Source organism: Bos taurus, chromosome X, assembly GCF_002263795.3.
Source record: "Bos taurus isolate L1 Dominette 01449 registration number 42190680 breed Hereford chromosome X, ARS-UCD2.0, whole genome shotgun sequence".
Taxonomy (NCBI): Eukaryota; Metazoa; Chordata; class Mammalia; order Artiodactyla; family Bovidae; genus Bos; species Bos taurus.
In genome coordinates, this window is record NC_037357.1 from 130,948,158 (window position 1) to 130,970,200 (window position 22,043).

Below are 22,043 nucleotides of genomic sequence, written 5' to 3' on the forward strand. Positions count from 1 at the left end.
TGGACTATAAAGAAAGCGGAGCACCGAAGAATTGATGCTTTTGAACTGTGGTTTTGGAGAAGACTCTTGAGAGTCCCTTGGACTGCAAGGAGATCCAACCAGTCCATCCTAAAGGAGATCAGTCCTGGGTGTTCATTGGAGGGACTGATGTTGAAGCTGAAACTCCAATACTTAGGCCACCTCATGTGAAGAGCTGACTCATTTGAAAAGACCCTGATGCTGGGAAAGATTGAGGGCAGGAGGAGAAGGGGACGACAGAGGATGAGATGGTTGGATGGCATAACCGACTCGATGGACATGGGTTTGGGTGGACTCTGGGAGTTGGTGATGGACAGGGAGGCCTGGCGTGCTGCGGATCATGGGGTCACAAAGAGTCGGACATGACTGAGCGACTGAACTGAACTGAATATACAAAATAGATAATCAACAAGGTCCTACTATAGAGCACAGGGAACTTTACTCAATATTCTGCAATAACCTATAAAGGAAAAGAATCTGAAAAAGAGTACAAATGGATAACTGTATCACTTTGCTGTACACCAGAAACTAGCACAACATGTTAAATCCACTATATTTTGATTTAAAAAAATTAAAAACAAACAAAGAAAACAAGAAACAGGCAACAGGGTAGATTTGGCCCAATGGCCACAATTTTCCAGCTCCTACTTTAGAAGATCATCTATCACCCCGTTCCTGTCTCCCTCTCTCATCTTTTCATACCACTTTACCCGTTGCAGGCCAAGGACGACCACAATGCTCGTTTCTCTTCTCCAAGCCCTCTAAACTCTTTCTTCGCCTGATTGACTTTTCCCATCCTCTCAGTCACAGCAAAAAATGTCACATTCTCATCATTCTCCCCTACAGGGCCCTGCTGTTTTCCTTCACGTCACGTAACATAATTAGCTATTGTCTCGTAACACGATATGTTGTTTTATATATATATAGTTGCTACCATTTTAGAGGTGGGGAAATTAAGACTCAAAGAGATGAAATATATTTACTCAGGAAATGTTTATTAGGCACCCGCTGTGTGCTAGGTAGGGCAGTAACAAGCACAAGCACCTACTGCCCTGCCTAGCACACAGAGGGTGCCTAATAAACATTTCCTGAGTAAATATATTTCATCTCTTTGAGTCTTAATTTCCCCACCTCTAAAATGGTAGCAACAATACTTGCCCTAGCAGATTGCTGTGTTGATTGAATATGTGAAGAACCCAGGTAAGTGCCGAGACCCAGACATCTCCCGTGCATTTGGTTCTCTCCTGTGTACGGCTTTTTAGCGACTGGATGATGTCCACCTATTTATTTTTTCAAACAACATTCTGGTGGTTGGTGGTCTATCAATCCAGTCAGAACATTCAAGCTACGTTAGCTACATATTCATAATCTGAGTTAAAGATGAAAAAAGTATAGTTTTCTTTTTATAGAAGAAAAGTTCATAGTTATTCAATCAATTCACTCTCAAGTCTTTTTTTTTTTTTTCTAGAGGTAATTGTCAGTGAACTGGAATGTCAGGTTAGAAACAAATGCTGGATTAGGTATAGGTGATCTCTGATATTGGATTTGATGGGTTTCTAGAGAGCACAACAGAACTTGGACTTCTTATGCACCTTTGTCTGCTTAAGATGTCCCTGGATGGTCTAGGATGTGTTGATGGAAAGCAGCAGGGATAAATCAAATGCAAGAAGGACAGTGAAAGCACCGAGGTGATCAGTATACAGAGCACACACACTGACCCCAGGGCCTTCATTCCTCTCATTCAGCACTGGACTTGGCTGTTGAAGAAGTATCCTTACGCTACTGAGTCCACCATTGCCAGAGAGCATGCAGGGAGCACAGCGACCTAAAAGTACCTGGAAATTTACATTCTCCAGGGGGCAGTCACTACCAGGGAAGGCCCTGTGATAGAGGATGAATACAAACATTCCTTCTTTTGGCCTCTGATGGGAAAACTATTAGGTGTGACTTAGGAGATATCCAGAACTCCCTGTGGAATGAACCAAACTTATCCACCCGGGACTTTCCATCTTTGGCTTCCTTTTCTTCAACATTTCCTAATTTATTTTTCCTGGGAACTCTTTTCATTAGATCATTTTCACATGAATCCTCATCTCAGGGTAAGCTTCTGTGAGCCCAACCCAAGACACTGAACAAGTGCTCAATGAAGAAAAACTGGTATTCATTCTATATTTGTCATTTCGAGCTCATGTCTTAATGGTCAAATTTTGGGTAAACTTCTTGTGGAAGGTATACACAGACAAGTCCAGCTTACTTGAAAAGTTTAACTAAATGCCATTCAACAATTTCTGGACAATAAAGAGTGGGAAAAGAAAGCTCAAAGTATTTGGAGCTTGCAAGTAAATAAGAAACAGACCAGATTAAAACTAAAATCTCCTATGTCAGGGTCATGCTGGGAACATTTTCTCTCTATCAAAACATATTGAAATAACCATCATTAATAAGGATCATTCTTTTAAAAGAATGACTGGAAATGTTCTTTTAAACCAAAGAAATGCCAATCTGCATTAGTCTTACATAAAGACTTCTCTGAGCAAAGAGGTAATTACAGCCTGACAGGTGCCTAAAATAGCCTTGATTCTGTGTTTCTTTTTCAATCCAGAGGTGGGCAGATACCACCCTGGTGCCTCTCTGAATTACAGCTTATAAAACTTAGAAGAAAAAAACCCGAGATCTATTGAATTGTAATGTTGAGACTATACAAGCCTTGTAATACCTTCTACTGCTGCCTCGTCTCCTCACTGTCCTTTAAGGAAATGAAGTGTAAGTTTTCTTCTCCAATGGTCATGATTCGATCACTTCTTGTGTTGAAAACAGTGCTAACGATTTCTGTGTGGTCAGGTTCTCTTGGCATCCATGTTTGACTCTGGACTCTGCTAACTACTGGCTCTGGGAAAATACTCCATTCCTTGAGCCTCTAGAGCCTCACGTAGAGCATAAAGAAAACCTTTTCTGTTAATGCAGCATTCTGTGAAGGTAAAAGGTACCCTCTATTCACATATTAATCATGGAAGATTCATATAGCATGAAAATAATACTGGCAGAGGCAATACCTTCTGTGGATCAAATATTTCCCATGTTACTTTACAGATACTTTTGCATGAAGTAGTTTTTTTTTTTTTTTTTAAATCTAGGCTTTGATGTCCACAAGTGTTACATTCTAAACCTTTGAATCTCATAAAGCAAATCACACATGTACCATAAAAAGTGGTCTGGTATTCACTTCTGAGAAAAATATAAGTCACTTAGTTGTCAACAGAGCATCTATGTTGTATTTTTCCACAATATAAGATTATTTCATCTTTATTTAAAAAAAAACACACAGGATTATACTTTTGCCTGGGAGAATCACTATTTGTTTATATTTGTGTGCTAGGTCTGCTCAACAATTACTCGCATTTGAAAGTATTATATGACCATAAGAAATACTTGATTTTTATAAATACTTTTGTACAATTAAAACTTTTTGATAAAATTTGTAGCCATTGGAGGCTGATGTCAAGTGGGTAAAATAAATATTGAAAGTCCTTGAATTCTCCCATAAATAAGAGAGAAAGTAATGAGGATGGCAAAGTCCAAAACCTAAGGACATCCCCAGCAAAACAAGGTGAGGACATATCTTTATGAGCACCAACTAGGAGCTGGTGGAGATAAACCACCAAGGCACCTGTTTGGGAGTCTAATGGAAGGAAGGGGGAAAAAGGAGCTCTGATAAGATACCCCAGAATGCCTACAGGTCCTCACAAGCAGTGGAGATGAGCATCCAGGGGGAACAAGATACGGGCATCCCTCATCAACAGAGTTGACAGGCATCAAGGCAGAGCAGTCAGGCACAAGCATGTAATTCCCTGTGTAACTGTCACGCTGATGCTGTAAGAGGGCCAGGCGGCAGCCACATTGGTTCCATTCTGACAAAGTAGATGCAGCACACTGATTCAAAGCAAATGGGGGAGAAATTAGAAAGTTTATGAAGAACAGAGGTAGGTAGCTTCTGGCCGTAGAGGCATTAACATGAATTATGAGTATAAAGTGGCTTTCCTAGTGACTCGGTGGTAAACAACCCGCCTACCAATGCAGGAGATGAGGCTTTGATCCCTGGGTCGAGAAGATGCCCTGGAAGAGGAAATGGCAACGCACTCCAGTATTCTGGCCTGGGAAATCCCATGGGCAGAGGGGCCTGGTAGTCTGCAGGCCATGGGGTCCCAAAGAATTGGACATGACTTGGCAACTAAACAACAACAATAAATGAGTATAAAGGTATTACTTCAAGTCAAATGTCCAGGGAGCGAGCACAATGGCAAAGAAGAGGTTACTTAGCTAATTTCAAGTAATGTTCATAATAAGAAAGCAGGAGACAATAGCCAGAAAATTTTAAAGGTAAGTTAAGTGTGGGGGTGGGGGTAGACAAGGCTATTACACAAAGGCATTAGTCTAATGACAACCATTAGAACAAAAATATACATCTTTCTTATTACTACTTATGTGAGTGTGTATGTAAAAACATGATGATAAGATGCAGTGATTGGTAGGATATAGAGTTAAGTGAAAAAGCAAAGTGAATAAAAGTGTCTTGTTTACTATCGTTTCTAAGAATGGAGATAGATTACACTATATGCTCATATTAATGCAAGAATGAACCATAAAATGAAAATTTTTAAAAAGTGTTAAATAAGTGGAAGGAAACAGTGAGGCGGGACAGATAGAATTTACACCTACTTCTCTGAATATACATTTTGTATATTTGACTTGGGAATCATGAAAATATACATAATTATAAAGTAAAGTTAAAGAAAATCCCTAAAAATTGACTATAAAATTTAATAAAGTACCTGTGAAACCAGTGGGTGGCATGGTTATAGTTATGCATAATTTTAAAACAAAATCAAACAAAAGAGCCATCCCTAACAATTGTAAGTAAAATGAAGTAATTGTAAGCAAACTGGAATTTGCGAATCCAGTTAGAGGCAGAATGACACAGAGAGGCACAACCTCAAGTGATTTTAAAACAGTACTTTGCACATCCTTGTGGGGTATGCCATAAAAACAAATAGAACTGCAATAAAAATATCTTACAGTTTAGTAATTGGGTTATTTGCACTAGTGCTGTTATGCTGAGACTGGTGTGTGTGTAGAGTGGGATAAAGTGGAGAAATTATGATGAGAATTGGGACTCAGAGTTTGAGAAAAAGGAGACAAAGATTTAAGACCGATGAGGTTACATAATAGCTTTTGGTCCTGATTTTGAATCAGACATATCATTTTGGTATGAGCTCATGATGTATTTTATCTTGAAAAAGTTCGCAAATGTCTTCATTCTGTACTTATCAACAACCACACCAGCGCTCAGGTTACTAAATACAATTTCCAACTAGAAGGAGTCCTGGCTCCTTGGAGAAATGACAGATTTCAGATGTGGAGCAACAAACAAACAAGCAGGATCTTGAGTATCTTCCCTTATCAGAGTCAAGGCACTAACAGAGACTATTAGGGTCCTGTAGGGAGGATTCAATAGCTCTCTGTGCGAGGCTCTCACTTACCAAAGAGGAGACAAACTGAGCTTCAAAAAGAACAATAATATTAATGGATTTAAATAGTCAAATATAATGAAATCCATGCATTCAGAAAGACACATAAAAACAAACATGGTTTGCGGGAATGCTGACGAAACAACTAATTATTTTTAAAACTGGTTTTGAAAAGTGGTAAATAAAGGGATAGAAGCAAGTGACTGTTCTTCCTTTCCTGTGAATTATTCCTCAGGGTAACCAAATACTTTATAGAGTTATTCAGCTTATAACTGAAGAAGAAATGATGGAATTAGAGTATCAGCTCTTTGTAATCATTCATGAATTGATAGCTCTTGGCAAGATTATTAACAACTGCTTACATCACAAAAAGATATTATCAGATACCATAGACGTTTAGAGGATGAAAATACACAGCATCCTCCATAAGAGAGCAGATGAGATTCTTCAGGAAACAGGAGGGCAGAACATGTGACATGACACTCAGGGACACAGTCAGCAAAATTCAGGCTCTGGGAATCTCTACAGGATAAATAAGTCATTTCTTTAAATATATACAAATCATATTCAAAGATAATTAAAGAAAAAGAGATGGGAGTGAAAACTACAGATTAAGAGAGTCTTAAAAGACATACTAGCAAATCATAGTATATCAACTTTATATGGATCTTGATTCAAATATACTGTGATAAAGGTGTGGGGGAGAATGGCTACATGTATATGTATGGCTGAGTCCCTTCACTGTTTACCTGAAACTATCACAACATTCTTAATCAGCTATACCGCGACACAAAGTGTTTTTGGTGTTAAGAAATAAAAGTAAAAATACAGAAATAAATAAATAGTTGAATAAAAAACACACACAAATATACTGCAATAAGAAATTATTTTATGAAACCAAGGAAGATATTTGAGACTGACTGAATATCTGATTCAGAAAATACTGTTAATTTGTAAGGTATGATAATGCTATTGTGAATTTTATTTTTTTTAAAGAATGCTATTCCTTAGAGATACATATTGAATTATTCCAGATGAAATGATGCAATGTCTGGGGTTTGCTTCAATGTCATCAAATGATAAGGAAGTGTCTTGGGTATGGATGATTGGCCATGGGCTGATGGCAACTGAGCCTGAAAGATGGGAACACTGATTGACTATCCTATTCTCTACACTTAGGATTTTGTTCAAACTTTTTCATAAAATAATAATAAAGTAATAAATGTGTCCAAAACAACCTGCAGCCATGAGTGACTAATTGTAGTGGCAGTTTTTCCTTTGCAGAACCAACTTCCCCACCCTTCAGTTCAGTTCAGTTCGGTCGCTCAGTTGTGTCCGACTCTTTGAGACCACATGATCCGCAGCACGCCAGGCCTCCCTGTCCATCACCAAGTCCAGGAGTCCACCCAAACCCATGTCCATTGTGTCGGTGATGCCATCCAACCAGCTCATCCTCTGTCGGCCCCTTCTCCTCCTGCCCTCAATCTTTCCCAGCATCAGGGTCTTTTCAAATGAGTCAGCTCTTCGCATGAGGTGGCCAAAGTATTGGAGTTTCAGCTTCAACATCAGTCCCTCCAATGAACACCCAGGACTGATCTCCTTTAGGATGAACTGGTTGGATCTCCTTGCAGTGCAAGGGACTCTCAAGAGTCTTCTCCAACACCACAGTTCAAAAGCATCAATTCTTTGGTGCTCAGCTTTCTTTATAGTCCAACTCTCACATCCATACATGACCACTGGAAAAACCATAGCCTTGACTAGATGGACCTTTTTGGCAAAGTAATGTCTCTGTTTTTTAATATGCTGTCTAGGTTGGTCATAACTTTCCTTCCAAGGAGCAAGTGTGTTTTAATTTCATGGCTGCAGTCAGCATCTGCAGTGATTTTGGAGCCCAGAAAAATAAAGTCAGCCACTGTTTCCACTGTTTCTCCATCTGTTTCCCATGAAGTGATGGGACCAGATGCCATGATCTTAGTTTTCTGAATGTTGAGCTTTAAGCCAACTTTTTCACTTTCCTCTTTCACTTTCATCAAGAGGTTCTTTAGTTCTTCTTCACTTTCTGCCATAAGGGTGGTGTTATCTGCATATCTGAGATTACTGCTATTTCTCCCGGCAATCTTGCTTCCAGCTTGTGCTTCCTCCAGCCCAGCATTTCTCATGATGTACTCTGCATTTAAGTTAAATAAGCAGGGTGACAATATACAGCCTTGATGTACTCCTTTTCCTATTTGGAACCAGTCTGTTGTTCCATGTCCAGTTCTAACTGTTGCTTCCTGACCTGCATACAGATTTCTCAAGAGGCAGGTCAGGTGGTCTGGTATTCCCATCTCTTTCCGAATTTTCCACAGTTTATTGTGATCCACACAGTCAAAGGCTTTGGCATAGTCAATAAAGCAGAAATATATGTTTTTCTGGAACTCTCTTGCTTTTTCGATGATCCAGCAGATGTTGGCAATTTGATCTCTGGTTCCTCTGCCTTTTCTAAAACCAGCTTGAACATCTGGAAGGTCACGGTTCACATATTGCTGAAGCCTGGCTTGGAGAATTTTAAGCATTACTTTACTAGCGTGTGAGATGAGTGCAATTGTGTGGTAGTTTGAGCATTCTTTGGCTCTTAGATACTGATAATCCAGGTGGGGCTGATCCCATTTGCATCACATGACCTGAAACTGGCCCCCCCTCCCCCTACCACTCAGCCAGAGCATAGTCCACTCCCTGGGTGATAATGACTTGTTTAGGAGTGGTGTGCCAACATACCTGGCCAATGAAAGTCCTGTCTGGGAAGCGTGGGTGGATTTAGTAGGCAGTGATGGTCTTTCATCCACTTGGCTCTTTAGGATAGTAGAATGCAAGTCTAGCTGAGCTATTTAAAATTTGAAAAGATGATGCTAATTCTAAACGATGATTTAACAAGTGCTGCAATCAATATGCCAGCAAAGTTGGAAAATTCAGCAGTGGCCATACCACTGGAAAAGGTCAGTTTGTATTCTAATCCCAAAGAAGGGCAAAAGACCCTGATGCTGGGAAACATTGAAGGCAGGAGGACAAGGGGATGACAGAGGATGAGATGGTTGGATGGTATCACTGACTTGATGGACATAAGTTTGAGCAGACTCTGGGAGTTGGAGATGGACAGGGAAGCCTGGTGTGCTGCAATCTATGGGGTCACAAAGAGTTGGAAATGACTGAGCGACTGAACTGAACTAACTGAAAGAATGTTCAAACTACTGCACAACGGCACTCATTTCACATGCTAGCAAAGTAATAGTCAAAGTCCTTCAAGCTATGCTTCAACAATACATCCACTGAGAACTTCCAGATTCACAAGCTGGATTTAGAAATGGCAGAGGAACCAGAGATCAAATTCCCAACATCTGTTGGATCATAGAAAAAGCAAGGGAATTCCTGAAAAACATCTGCTTCTGCTTCATTGACTAAGCTAAAGCCTTTGACTGTGTGGATCACAACAAACTGTGGAAAATACTTAAAGAGACAAGAATAACAGACCACTTTACCTATCTCCTGAGAAACTTGTATGCAGGTCAAGAAGCAACAGTTAGAACTGGACATGGAACAACAGACTGGTTGCAAATCAGGAAAGGAGTATGTCAAGGCTGTATATTGTCACCCTGCAGAGCACATCATGCAAAATTCTGGGCTGGATGGGTTACAAGCTGGAATCAAGATTTCCAGGAGATTGCCGGTATCATCAGATATACAGATGATACCAATCAATTGGCAGAAAGCAAAAAGGACCTAAAGAACCTCTTGATGAGGATGAAAGAGGAGAGTGAAAAAGCTGGCTTAAAAAATCAACATTAAAAAAACGGAGATCATGGCATCCAATCACATCACTTCATGGCAGATAGATGAGGAAAAAGTGGAAACAGTGACAGATTTGATTTTCTTGGGCTCCAAAATCACTGTGGACAGTGACTGCAGCCATGAAATTAAAAGACACCCTTTGGAAGAAAAGCTATGACAAACCTAGACAGTGTAAAAGGAGAGACATCATTTTGCCAACAAAGGTCCGTATAGTCAGAGCTATGGTTTTTCCAGTAGTCATGTATTCCCACGAGAGTTGGAACGTAATGAAGACTAAGTGCTGAAGAATTGATGCTTTTGAACTGTGGTGTTGGAGAAGACTCCTGAGAGTCCCTTGGACTGCAAGGAGATCTAACCAGTCAATTATAAATGAAATCAGTCCTGAATATTCATTGGAAGAACTGATGCTGATGCTGAAACTCCAATACTTGGGCCACCTGATGTGAAGAGCTGACTCATTAGAAAAGACCCTGATGCTGGGAAAGACTGAGGGCAAGAGGAGAAGGGGGCAACAGAGGATGAGATGGATGGATGGCATCATCGAGTCTATGGACATGAGTTTGAGCAAACTCCAGGAGATAGTAAAAGACAGGGAGCCCTGGTGTGCTGCAGTTCATCAGGTGGCGTGTTGTCGGACACGACTGAGTGACTGAACAATGCAAGTCTAGAGCTGAGGTAAGTAGTCTTACTGCTACTGGGATAGAGCTCTCCTGAGAAAGAAGCCAGGACAGGAAGTGGGTGGAGCTAAGAGATGGAGGGCAAAGGATTCCCTGTGCCACATCCTTTTGAGTTCCACCAGCCAGCAGATTCCCTTTTTTGTTTAAGCCAGATTGAAATCCACTTCAGCCTGGCCTGAAAGGCTCTTATTAATCACAGCTATGCTACTTTGAAGATATATACTGTATATTTGAGAGCTCAAAGAGAGGGACTTCACAGGGAAAGAAAACAAATTACAGGGGAAGGCTACTTTTAAGGGCCTCCCACATATTTTATTACTTTGTCAAATAATGGAAACTGGTACCTCATAGTGTTTAAGAAACATAATACACACAGGAAATTAAAGGGTGAGAAATGTGTGCTGTATTTTTTTTTTAAATCTTCGCACTTTTGAAAGTGTTCTCCAAATGTGGTAATTTTTATTATAAATCTCAGAAGAGGTTTCTTTTGTTATTGTATTTAGCTATTCAGTTTTAAAATTACCAAGCTCTAAGTTACCTGAATACCCCAAAGTGCTCTATCAGAAAGAACATTCCGAATGTTATTTCCTGAATTCAGAGTGAGCTGATGCTGTTGATCAGGTTCAATGAAGAACAGCCTGTTCCACCTCTAATATCCTTGATTTAACATTAAATATAAATGAAAACACCCTAGGGTAGGGTGCTCGGAGCCTGTGATGAAAACTCATCTCTGACATGCTTCTTGTAAAAATCCAAGAATGTCAGCCCACAAAGCAATCCCATTTTATTAGACACAGAGATGTAGACTATTTTGTGCATAAAAATATAAATAGAACAGCAGCAAGAGGCTAAAAGGGAAAGAAGGATGTTTAACAATGATAAGTTCTCACATGGGGGAAAAATAACAAATCTTTTGTTTTCAAGGTCTTTTATTATTTGACCTAGAATCGGTAACAAATTTCACCTTGGTTGTCTAGGCTGGAAATTCTCAGAATACAAAAAACCACAGATGTTGAAATAAACATGAAATCCTATTTGGAATCATAACATATTACAACTGCTTATGTCTAAATGGCAAGATCTACACTTTGGGGGTCCTTTTTTGTCTAACCGTATATATCACATGGAGATAGTGTCTATGTTTTATCTTCTCAGTTGTTTGCAAATGGCTTTATTGACTGCTTTTTAATGTCTACTACATGGTGATATATAAATTTGGCACACTTAATAAAGACTGATTTAAAACATACAGAATACTAATAAGCAAAGGTGTTGAAATTAAAGCCAATTTGAGAGACATGAGCTCATATGTATGGATGTGGAATTGAAAAGTATTTCAGAGTGGACAAATGGCACTAAAGAAAGTCCCCATTTTCCTTGCTTCTGCATATCATCCAACATTTAAAAAAAGACTAGGTGTTTACACTGGTAGTAAGAACATGCCATTTCTTTGTATTACTAAATAATGCACCTTTACTCTGAACTCCTGACTAGTTGGCTGGTGGGTAACACATTCTCAGTTATGTCTTGGAAGAGTTCCCCCTTGGCTGGGTCATGCAAGGGTCCTGGGGATGATAATCAGCTCTCAACATTCAGGAAAGATGCTCTGATGGCTGAATCCACATCCACCACAGACTGGCTTGCTCAATATCTAAGGGTCCCTTGGGCACTGATTGGCAGCAAGGAGTCAGAGAACATGCACACCAAGGAAGCACTGGGCTGACTTCCTGGCTTCATCAAGTATTGCTCAACTGACCTTGACCAAATCACAGCACTTTGCAGTTGAGTTCAGAGCCTTGCATTTAGTTAGCACCAATCCTGTTTCCTGAACTGTGTGTGTGTGTGCTCCATGGTCCAGTTGTGTCTGACTCTGCGACCACATGAATTGTAGCCCGCCAGGCCCCTCTGTCCAAGGAATTGTCCAGCAAGAATGCTGGAGTGGTTGTCATTTTCTCCTCCAGGGGATCTTCCCGACCCAGGGACTGAATCCGGGTCTCCTGTGTATACTGCATTGGCAGGCTGATTCTTGACCACTGAGCCACCTGAGAAGTCCTTAACTATCAATGAGTCCAATCACAGAAATGTGCCAGAATTTGTGTATGTGGCCCAGAAAAAGGCTTAATAAATGGTGGCTGCTTTCCTTTTGCTTTTTTAAAAAGATATTTCTGAACAAGTGCCTCTTTCAACAGCTTCTGTTTCCATGAAAAAAAAAAAAAGGTAGCAAAGAGTGTCAGGGGAGTACAAAATCTCTCTGTATCTTACTTGTTCAAAGAATCCTTTTCTGCCTCAGATTTATGTCAGTACATTTTTATAGATACTATTTATAACTAAAATCCACTATCTTACCATTCTGTTTATGAACTTGGGGGCCTCTGCTACCACACCAGCTGGGTTCCCAGCAGGGAGAGGGTGGATGTTGGTAATTGCTCCCTCCCTGCTCCCTACTCCCTGTTCTGTTGCTTGGGAACAGGGACAGGACTTTCCTCATTACCTCCTTCCTCTCTTCTCAACCATCTCCTGGATATGGTGCCATCTTGGAAAATTCCACCCACTGGAACCAATCATCTGCAGGAATTTGAAATTTGCACCCTCTTGAGGAAAATGTATGATGCATTGTCTATTGACCACAAGAAGCTCACACTGGAAGCATTTCATAATAATCATCTTCAGTGGTCCTCAATGGGGTGGACACGTTCCCAGTGATGGGGGGAGCACCACCAGGATTTAGTGAATGAGGTCAGTTGTTAAATGTCCTTCCATTCAAAGACAGAGCTGTGCAATGAAACATGATCTCAGATGGAATACCTATGGCTCTCTATCCCCACGTTTTGATGGGTGAGGTCTCTCAAGCCTATAGGTTGGCACTCTTGTTTGTGTAAATAACGTTTTATTGGAACACAGCCATGTATGTTTGTTTACATATTAATTATGGTTGTTTATGTGCTAGATGGCAGAGTTGAGTTGTAGCAGAGACCATGGCCTTCAAAGCCTAAAATATCTACTGTCTAGTCCTTTGCAGAAAAAGTTTGCTGACCCCTGGTTTAGGTTATTCATAACCTACTTTCAACCTCAGGAGGGCACACGCCAAATATCCCTGCATCTTTCCACACCCCATCCCCCCATTTGACAAAACACTCTTGTTCCAGCTGGAATACACTGCATACCTCATCCCACCACTGCCCACCTGTGTGGTCCCCCAAGTCAAGTTCAACGCCAATCACTTCTGGGTTCTAGCACCTGCAGCATGAGCCTAGCTATCTTTGAAAACTCTGAGGTTTAGGGCTTTTAAATTGCTCCCCCAAGAGATGTTAAACCTGAAAGATGAGACTTCTACTCAGGGTCCTCTCTGGTTTTGGTTGACTTCTGGGTTTGTGCTCCAATCCCCAGAAGCAGCAATGACGGTATCTTACATACAGAGACGGAGAAGGCAATGGCACCCCACTCCAGTGCTACTGCCTGGAAAATCCCATGGATGGAGGAGTCTGGTGGGCTGCAGTCCATGGGGTCGCTAAGAGTCAGATACGACTGAGCGACTTCACTTTCACTTTTCACTTTCACGCACTGGAGAAGGAAATGGCAACCCACTCCAGTGTTCTTGACTGGAGGATCCCAGGGACGGGGGAGCCTGGTGGGCTGCCGTCTATGGGGTCACACAGAGTCGGACACGACTGAAGCGACTTAGCAGTAGCAGACATACAGAGAACAGCAGGTGACAAGTGACAAAGTGCTCCCCTGTACATCACCTCCTTTGACCTTGAGGCAAAGCCTTCCAAGTGAAAATTCTAAGTGATGATGCTGATGGTAACCTGAACAAATACAAAAGGAACTCAAATTTATGAGGAGTGTGGTTTCTGACCTTACCCCACTAAGAGTTTTCAGTTCAGTTCAGTCGCACTGTCGTGTCTGACTCTTTGCGACCCCATGGACTGCAGCATGCCAGACTTCCCTGTCCTTCATCAACTCCCAGAGCTTACCAAAACTCATGTCCATTGAGTTGGAGATGCCATCCAACCATCTCATCCTCTGTCTTTCCCTTCTCTTCCTGCCTTCAATCTTGCCCAGCATCAGGGCCTTTTCTAGTCAGTCAGTTCTTCAAATCAGGTGGCCAAAGTACTGGAGTTTCAGCTTCAACATCAGTCCCTCCAATGAACACCCAGGACTGATGTCCTTTAGGATGGACTGGTTTGATCTCCTTGCAGTGCAAGGGACTCTCAAGAGTTTTCTCCAACACCACAGTTCAAAAGCATCAATTCTTCGGCACTCAGCTTTCTTTATAGTCCAACTCTCACATTCATACATGACCACTGGAAAAACCTTGACTAGACAGAGCTTTGTTTGCAAATTAATGTCTCTGCTTTTGAATATGCTGTTTAGGTTGGTTATAACTTTGCTTCTAAGGAGCAAGCGTGTTTTAATTTCATGGCTGCTTTTAACTTTACCATTCGCAGTGATTTTGGAGCCCAAGAAAATAAAGTCTCTCAATGTTTATATTGTTTCCCCATCTATTTGCCATGAAGTGATGGGGCCAGATGCCATGATCTTAGTTTTTTGAATGGTAAGTTTTAAGCCAGCCTTTTCACTCTCTTCTCTCACTTTCATCAAGAGGCTCTTCAGTTCCTCTTCTCTTTCTGCCATAAGGGTGGTGTCATCAGCATATTGGAGGTTATTGATATTACTTCTGGGAATTTTGATTCCAGCTTGTGCTTTATCCAGCCTAGCATTTCACATGACATATTCTGCACATGAGTTAAATAAGCAGGGTGACAATATACAGCCTTGATGTACTCCTTTCCCAATTTGCAACCAGTCTGTTTTTCCATGTCCCGTTTTAACTGTTGCTTCTTGACCTGCATACAGGTTTCTCAGCAGGCAGGTAAGGTGGTGTGGTATTCCTATCTCATTAAGAATTTTCCAAAGTTTGTTGTGATCCACACAATCAAAGGCTTTAGCATAGTCAATGAAGCAGAAATAGATGTTTTTCTGGGACTCTCTTGCTTTTTCGATGATCCAACAGATGTTGGCAATTTGATCTCTGGTTCCTCTGCCTTTTCTAAATCTGGCTTTCAATGAATAGCAGGACAATATTTTGAAATATTCACTGATGTTCACCTCCAAGCCCATTTCTTTACTCTGCACGGTCTGCTGTTTTGTTTTTTCTATGGTCAGCCAGACAACATGTAATCATGACTGCAGGACAAGACAACATACCTAGATAAATACCTAAATTTCAGGAGCTAAGGGATAGGAAGGATATTCTATAAATGAGAGTGAAGCTCCTTCCTCTCCAGAATGGGGATTAGCGAGAGGCTGGGAGAGATGGGGAGTGTCTTGGGGAAAGCAGAAGAGCACCAACTTGTGGGTGCCTGGGAAAGGACAGGTGTGCTTCCCCTCGTTTGAGAAGCTGATTCTCCGGGAAGAATCACTTGGGAACCACTACATAGCCTTGTGAAATTAAAGACTACAGTGACCTATGTCTTCTTTCCTAGCAAGAAGCTCGAAAGTGACAAGATCACAGAAGGAATTAGCCTTGCAATTATTCAGTGTCCCATTATGGCTCAGGAGGAGCAAGTGTACCCAAGATGATAGAGACATGGCTTTGGAAGGGTTGAAGGTGGTGAACAAGGGATAACAAGTAGCTCCCTGCCTATGTGAGTGATCAAAAGTGGACCAGATGGGCACAAAGATGTCTCAGTGAATTCTAGTGAGATCGATGATGAGGCCAAAAACAGGAACACACTTCACCTTTCCAACGCCTTCTCCCATTGCACCAAGCCCTGTAAATGTAGACTCCACACCATAGCAAATGAGATGAATTGACCATGCCCTAGGATAAGGATTTGGAATAAAATTTAGATTGTGACACATAACAGATAAATAACAATGCACATCTGAGGGTATGGCCTGAGATTTCTGCCAACCACAGCCTCCACTGTGTTGCCTGTAAAAACACAATCTGGCCTTGAACACCTGAGACCCTCTATTAAAATATATAGGGAATTAGGTTTATAGCTTGATCCTGAGCATGTTCTGACCACAGGCTCACCAGGATAAATTTTTTTTTCTTTTCAGCTACTTGTACAAATGGCATGGAAGAATTTATAAATTGCTAGTTCTAAAGGATTAATAGAACATGGCATAAGGCCAATAATTATCTTTTTCCATTTTTGTTCTTAATTCAAGTAAAGTACTTGTTCTTACAAGGTAAGACATTCAGTGGTCTCAAACATAGAAGATCACTGAAAACATGCCTGACCTTACATTTTTCTCTGCTTCTTCCATCTCCAACATTGATTTTCCATACATGAGTTGCTATTATAACCTTTATAAACTATGGACTCAAATCTCCTTTTCTACTTTATCCATATTAGAATGTTTCCCCACACTTTCCATCTTCTAGAATCCCAAACTTCTTTCTCCCAAGGCACTATAATTTGTAATTGTCAGAAAATGTGTACACTGCAAGTGTGTATTAGGTGAGACCACCATCTGTAACCTCAGCATACTGAGGGGCTGTTCCTTTGTGTTTTCACTGAAAGCGCTTGCTGGTTTTACTACAGGGAGACTTTATTATGTCATACACCATCATGCATATTTTATTTGCGAGATGCTCAGTAGATGTTCATCACTTTGTTATTTTACTACTCAGCACCAAGAGGCATTTAAGTCCAGCTGAAATTAGGAAGGTGACCTTCTGAATATATTCTTCTATAGACACAACACTCTTGGAACATGATCTGATGAGGAGGGACTGACAAAAAGACAGATATTATTGTTAGATGGGTCCCTTCTAATTGCTTCATTTCACTCTTATTAAGCTTACCAGGCTCCCACTGACCACAGCGAGCAGGTACTCCTGAGCTCTTCCTACAAAAATCAAGACGAGCATTGGGCCAACTGGTGATAGGAGACAGGCTATTTTGTCTAACCTAAAATTGGAGTGGAGGTGTCGATGGGGTGAAGGCACTAAGATCCAGATTCTAGAGCCCCTTTCCAGCTCTGTTGTTTGCTGGGTTCACTAAGAACCTAATACACTAGATAGCTGGCTTGGTCCCTTTGAACTACCGGGCCCAGTCATTTGTACTAGCTTTCTACTACTCCCACTGCATATCCCCTTCGTGGCCCTGAGCAATTGTCCAGGTTAAGCAAGTGCTTCAACCTCTCTAAGCCTCAGTTTCCACTCCGTAATGAGGGTACAATAAACACTACGTGCCCGCACGGCTGTTGTGAAGGCTACAAAGGAGGAGCGGGTTAAGAGCATTCACTTAGGAGCCAGACTTGGTTTCCCTCCACTGCTTACTAGCTGTGGGATCTTGAGCATATTTGTTAACTTCCCTGTATCTCAATTTCCCCATCTGTGCATCCTGTGCATGCTAAGTGGCTTCAGTTGTGTCTGACTCTTTGCGACCCCCTGGACTTGTAGCCCATCAGGCTCCTCTGTCTGTGGGATTCTCTAGGCAAGAATACCGGAGGGGGTTGCCATGCCCTTCTCCAGGGGATCTTTCCGACTCAGTGATTCTTTACCAGCTGAGCCACCAGGGAAGCCCAATAATACTGGAGTGGGTAGCCTATACCTTCTCCAGCAGATCTTCCCAACCCAGGAATCGAACTGGGGTCTCCTGCATTGCAGGCTGATTCTTTACCAGCTGAGATACCAGGGAAGCACTGATGAGGGAGGGCAGAAGCAAATGTTGAGATTGTGATTCAGGACATTTATCTAAGCAGTGGATATTTCCATGTCTGCCAGTTGAAAAGTGAGTGTCTCTCAGGAGGGTTTGGAGTTCCCAGAGACAAGTGGAAGATCCATTTTACAACTCCTTCTCTGTGTATAAACCTGCCCATCCAGGCAGGACCAACAGCCACCCTCTACCACCATCACTACATTCCTGCGAATTCTTGTTCACCCCCATGGAACATTCCCACCCAATACCCAACACGATCCTCCCACTAAATAGAGTGCAATTACTTAGTAGTCTCCTCTGTGAGGGCAGGAATACTGTATTTATACACTACCAGCATTCTACATGACATTTGCTATCCCCTTAATGCTCAATAATTGTGAGCCCTATAAATTAATTACAGAAATTTTAAAAATGAATCTAATTGGATTGGCTAGCCTTGGGGGAATGGAGCATGATTCCTAATGTCTATGAGCAATTATATGCCAAGTTTTTTAAAAACAAAAATTAGGAGACTATTTTAAGTTAATTTGTCTAATTGTGAAAAGCCAAGGGAAACTACCCTTGGATACTTCTAAAGAGGAAAGATATGGTAATTTGCAAAGGGCATGAATTCGTCAAAGATTTCAGTCTTCCACCACTAGAAAGTATGAGTTAGAGTTAACAATTTATAAAACTATGAAATGAACGGAATTCATCTAATTTCAGTTGCTGCAATTATAGTTCTTTTTGAGGATACATGAAAAAACCCAAATGTGGTTACTATAGCAGTAAATTGGTCTCCCAGAAACTCATTTTCTCAAGAAAAAAAATTCTACAATACAGCAGCCAAATGATAAGAAAAATAATCCACAAAGAAACACAAATATATCTAAAAACAAAAAATGATCCATGAGCAAAAGTGGCAATGGGGAAAAAAAAAAAAGACCAAAATAAGACCATGTAGGCAAGTAAGTGGATGCCAATTTTTAAAGGGAGAATTTTACAGTGTTATTAAAAAGATGAGGATTTTCCCAGATTTCCTCAATGGGTAAGAAAATGAGATATTTTATCAAACAGAAAGGGAATTCATCTTGTATAAGATACAGATGTTAAAACATGTATCAGCTGAGAAGCCCAATAAAAAAGAGACTCTTTTACAATAGCTGAATTTTCAGTGGAGTATACATATGGCAGATAGAAGACTAAACTGGTGGAAAGACACATGAAAATTTTCTAATGGATGAACTTTTTCATTAGTCAGAAATGCACTACTTGAAAATTCTGGTTTAATGAGTTTGAAGGTATCTGTTACAATAACTACACAGCCAGCTGCATCTCACCTCTGTGAATTGCACTGCCACTGTACTTAAGATTTGTTTGATTAAAATAAAGTGCCCTGTTACTTTTATAAAGGTACATTTACTGCCCTGAGATTAAAAGGGAGTAAGTTTTAGGATGATGTGCTCACCCTCTCAGTACATCCAGGCCTATGTGTGTGTTTGTTTTAATTTTTTTAATGTGTTTTATTTATTTCTGGCTGTGCTGGGTCTTTGTTGCTGTGTGGGCTTTTCTCTAGTTTCGGCGAGCTAGGGCTACCCTCTAGTTGCGGTGCTCGGGCTTCTCATTGCGGTGGCCACTCCTGTTGCAGAGCACATTCACCTACCTAGGACTTCAGTGGTTGCAGCACCTGGGCTCAGTAGCTGTGGTGCACTGGCTTAGTTGCTCTGTGGCACGTGGGATCTTTCCAGATCAGGAATGCAACCTGTGTCTCCAGCATTGGCAGGTGGATTCTTTACCACTGAGCCACCAAGAAAGCCTCAGGCCTATGTGTTTTTATCACTAACAAAACCCTTTCAAATCTGACAATCCCCCCATGTGGCTAAGGTGGGGGCTTGTCTGTCTTGAGGGGTCCCAAATGAATAGACGTGATGTAAGCTCCCTGAAGGCTTGGCTTTGGCTCACCTGTCCCTGTAGATCGGGTGCCTAGCTCAGTGGCCTGCATCTAGAGTAGGTGCTGTAAAAACGTAAGATAAATTGGTGAAAGAAATGTATGTTTTCGTGAGGCATGGATTCATTTATCTCACGTTGAAACTCACAGAATAGCTGTAGGAGGGCTTGAAGAAAACCATCTAAATTGTCATTTTTTGCAAAGAGTGCTGTTCAGAGCCCACTCCCTTTCAACACATCGTTAGTGGGCACCTCCTGCGGGCCTGGCACTGGACCTCGCTGTGGGGACATGGCAGAGGACAACACAGACAAGGGTGCTTTTCTCACGGAACTCGGGATCCAGGTCACCTGATTTGACAACATCAAGCATCACTGCTGAATCAAACTGTGTCCCTGTCATCCATCACTGAGACAGCAGCCAAAGGATGCTCAGACTGCATTCTAAAGTCAACTGCAAACAAACGGGATTCGCCAGAACTTTCTAAAAGGAGGCAATTGACTTTAGAATGTAGTCTGAGGCGATGCCGCTTCTGTCCTTCTCCTTCTAGAAAGAGTGGGGAAGAACCAAGGAGCTGTGAGAAGGGCCATGAGGCTGTGAGAGGTCACGTCCCTCTGTCAGGGATGAAGTCAAGTGGACGTCTTGAAATATAGCCAGTCTGCCTGGTGCTGTACCCAAGAGGTCTTGCAGGAAAGCTGGTGCCAAGACGCTGCCCTCCTCTTCCACCACCAAAGAACCCACGGGTGAGTCTCATGGAAGAGCCAGTATGGGCACTTCAGGAACACAATGGGGGTGACAGCCAACGCTAATCAGAGGAGAAGCCACAGTTCACCCTGAAAGGGCTCAAACTGTGACCTCAGTTCACCCTCGGCCACCTTAGGGATGTGGAAGGGGGCCGGCAAGAGAGTTTTATCTACCTGCTTAAAAGATGAGTGCTTTCCACGTCAGCCCATTTCAAACACCACACCCCATCATCAAGAATGTGGGAATCCTGCGGTAATCATAACCCCATCCTGAGTAAAATCCAATACATACATCATTTGGATTTTAATCTAAATTTGGCTTAACCAAAGAAAAGGTGATTGGTTACCTTAAAGTTTCCTAAAGCAGGGGTCAAACCTTTTCTGACAAGATCAGATAGTCAGTATCTCCTTCCCTATGGGCCCCAGGTTGCTCTGCAGGTACAGGGAGCAGACCTTCTTAGATCCTGATCTATCTAAATGAATGGGTGTGGCTGGTTTCCAAGAAAACGTTATTTATGGGCTCAGAAATTTGAATTTCAAATTATTTTTCTGTGGCACAAAACATTCTTTTATTTTTTGCCCAACTCTTTTAAAATGGTGAAAACCATTCTTAGCTCCTGGGCTGTCCAAAACAGGTGGCGGTTGGATTTGGATTGCAAGCTGTCGTCTGCTCTCCGCTCTTTTAATTGGTTCATCTATTCAACAACTCTTCACTGAGCTCCATTATATAAAAAATGCGATACAGATTTTTGTTTACAGAGATGCCATTTTCTTTCACCAGGCTTTAAACCAGAAGGGAAAAATCTTTTTCTGAAAAAAAGAAAAAATCTTTCTAAATGCCCTGAAAGGATGGCTAGAACATGATCACACGCTTAGATGACTTTTTCTCCATCTCTGTCTTGCAGCAGGCGATTTAGTCACAGCAAACACAAACAGAGATATTTTATTTCTTCTGTCATCCTCTGAGCACAGAAATCAATAGGACTGATCACAGGAGCATGTGTTTAGGGGATAACATGAAGACCGTGCAACCTGTCATCAGCCCCACCACTCCAGGACGTGAGCCCACAGAAGGCTCAGAGCCTGCTGGCCCAAGGTGTGTCCCCCCTGACACCTACACGTATCTCAAGAGAGACTGGTTTCTAAATGGTCACATTCCAGCTCCCCACAAGGGCTCTACATGGTGGCAGCACTCCTGACCCCTGCGTTCCTGGTCCCCAGGAAGAATGGCTCCTGCCCTAGGGTGACCGACATGCACCTCAGTGCTTGCTCCCTGGGAGGAACTCAAGGGGATTTGGACACCCCACGAGCACAGGCACTTTGCCATCCAGTTGGGAAGGCTCCACTCTGAGGCCGGCACTAAAGTGGGGTGACCAGACCAACCACCTCAGAAGAAGGACCATCTCAGGATGTGGGCCCTTTGCTGCTAAAACTGGGAGGGTTGGTTACCCTAAAAATAAGTGTCTATTTCTGTTTCTCTGTCTTCTCACCACTGTCCCAGTTCCTCCCAGGAGGTGTGACCAGACAGTACTTCGGGGTAAAGCAGAAGCTGAACTAAGCTTGGGAAAGAAAGTTTCTCCAGAAAACCCTAGAAATACATTTTTGCCTTTCTCAGGGTACAGATGTACCTTTCTGTTATGAGAGAGCGTTAA

General features: G+C 41.8%; 1 protein-coding gene across 2 annotated transcripts in view; it reads right to left on the reverse strand.

Annotated features, from left to right (window-relative positions):
• Positions 1 to 22,043, reverse strand: part of FRMPD4 (FERM and PDZ domain containing 4) — a 205,550-nt gene that overhangs the window by 84,662 nt on the left and 98,845 nt on the right. The window lies entirely within an intron of this gene.